The sequence below is a fragment of the Aquarana catesbeiana genome, linkage group LG01 (genome assembly GCF_042186555.1).
Source record: "Aquarana catesbeiana isolate 2022-GZ linkage group LG01, ASM4218655v1, whole genome shotgun sequence".
Taxonomy (NCBI): domain Eukaryota; kingdom Metazoa; phylum Chordata; class Amphibia; order Anura; family Ranidae; genus Aquarana; species Aquarana catesbeiana.
Window position 1 is genome coordinate 290,248,521 of NC_133324.1, and position 2,449 is coordinate 290,250,969.

The following is a 2,449-nucleotide window of genomic DNA, read 5'->3' on the forward strand; positions in this document are numbered from 1 at the left end:
GCAGCATTTGGGGCACAGTGGCACCATTTGATGGGGCACAGTGGCAACATTTGATGGGCACAGTGGCTGCGTTTGATGGGCATAGTGGCTGCGTTTGATGGGCATAGTGGCTGCGTTTGATGGGCATAGTGGCTGCGTTTGATGGGCACAGTGGCTGCGTTTGATGACAACAGTGGCTGCTTTTGGCACAGTGGCTGCATTTGATGGCACAGTTGCAATTGATGGGCACAGTGGCTGTGTTGGATGGGCAAGGGGCTGCGTTGGATGGGCAAGGGGCTGCGTTGGATGGGCAAGGGGCTGCGTTGGATGGGCATAGTGGCTGCGTTGGATGGGCACAGTGGCTGCGTTGGATGGGCAAGGGGCTGCGTTGGATGGGCATAGTGGCTGCGTTGGATGGGCACAGTGGCTGCGTTTGGTGGGCATACAGGCTGGGTTTGATGGCCACAGTGGCTGCGTTTGTTGTTTTTTTTTTTGCGCCCCACCCCCCAAAAATTTGGTGCACCAGCGCCCACTGGTGTCAATACAATGTTAATGACACCCCCATTTCAGCTTGCATATCGCACTGCGAACTGACAGTTTGAACATGAATCGGATCGCATGGGTTTGAACACCCATGCGATACGATTCTGGTGCAGACCAAAAAAAGGGTCCTGTGCGAGTTTGGTCCGAATGCGTTGCAATATCAGCCATATACTATCTGTATGGCTGAAATCGCATCGCATGGACATCGCATGGGGTTTGCACTGCAGTGCGAACCACTTGCGATTTTGCAGAGCACGCTGGTGTGAACCAGTGTTCTATCGATTTGTGCCCTCTGCCGAAAAGTGCATGCGCAGAACAGAAGGGCACTCCAGATGAGTTGCCGATCAGCTGGAGTGACGTCACCATAGCGCTTGCGCACATCGTAGGAGGTTTTTTCGATGGGCGATACCACAATTGAAAGCTATGCAAAGAGCGGAGGGATACCGTAGATGTCAGATTGTGCTTCGCTGTAAACCCGTGGCGCAACAGCAAGGCACAATATCACAAATACGGTGTTCCTTCGCTCTTTGCGTAGCTTTCAATTACATGTGCGCATGCGCTATTTTGGCGTCACTCCAACTGATCGGCAACTCGGATGGAGTGCCCTTCCGTTCTGCACATGCACTTTTTGATGGCGGGCGCATATAAACAGAACACTGGAACTAATTTTCTGGTCAATCTGCAAATGTAAATCTCTATTTTTCTCCTCTTGTATATGACCTTTGTGGTGATTGATGGGTGCTGGGAATACTATCTACATGGCCGAGCTAAACAAAGCGCATTCTTTAGGAAGCCTGTCACATATAATGCCTCTGACTGCCAATAGATGGCGATAGTGAGCAGGGTTTGCTCCGTCCATACCGTGATATATAATATATGATGGTATTGTGTAGCTCGGTGCTGTTCAGTCACATTCAGGACACGTCTCTTCTCTCTATATCCTGAGAGAAGAATTGTCTGGAGCCCGTTCCTGGAACCAATAAAAAGGAAAGAGCCGCGGGAAGGTCGATCCTTGAACCAATAGGAGGCGGAGCTGTGTGACAAGTCATTTGAATACAATACCCACAATGCAGCAGTAACTCAAACAGCCTGTCTTACATATTGATAGTTATAGATGATTGGTGTAAGAAATGTGTACACGTGTTATATGTAATATGGAATGTTTATAGGACGAGCAACATATAGAATAGATAGAAAATAAAGCGTTCCGGTGTGACTCGCCCTGAGCTCAGTGCGATGTTTCTGTGAGAGGGTGCTCGCTGTTCCTTTCTATCGGTAGCTTTGCGCAGTGGCAGTATCGTAGCCAATGAGGTTTATCCGAGGCGCGATTATTGCTAATTGAAAACTTTTCCCAATACCCCGCCGTGACGGCTTGCAATATAGCCGGCACCGGCAATTTTTGACAGTCTCTACGGAGACTGAACTATCTGGTACAAGAATAGATATTGAAAATCTCAAGAGGTGTTAAGGAGGGTGCTTTATTTTAGATAGAAGCAAATGATTTATTGGGTGTATACTATGTATTAATTTTCTCCTTGTAAAGCTGATAGTGTAACATTTATATACCAAGGAGTTTGAAGTGATTCTGAGTAACAGACACCAACTATGTTTATTAGAAGGCATTATAGCATATTTCTACTGTTTCAATGTAGAGTAAAGTTTCCCTACAAGGGTGAGTTCAGAGGGTGGTGATAAATGGGAAGTACTCAGAATGGTCAGGGGTGGGTAGTGGGGTCCCCCAGGGTTCTGTGCTGGGACCAATCCTATTTAATTTGTTCATAAACGACCTGGAGGATGGGGTAAACAGTTCTATCTCTGTATGTGCAGACGATACTAAGCTAAGCCGGGCAATAACTTCTCCACAGGATGTGGAAACCTTGCAAAAAGATCTGAACAAATTGGGCAACTACATGGCAAATGAGGTTCA

At 47.4% G+C, this 2,449-nt stretch overlaps 1 non-coding gene across 1 annotated transcript; it reads left to right on the top strand.

Moving 5' to 3' along the window:
• The first annotated feature begins 1,799 nt into the window (after window positions 1-1,799).
• LOC141124483 (U4 spliceosomal RNA) lies at window positions 1,800-1,940 on the top strand. The gene has a single exon (XR_012240889.1). It is a non-coding gene; the product is annotated as a U4 spliceosomal RNA (small nuclear RNA).
• The last annotated feature ends 509 nt before the right edge of the window (window positions 1,941-2,449 follow it).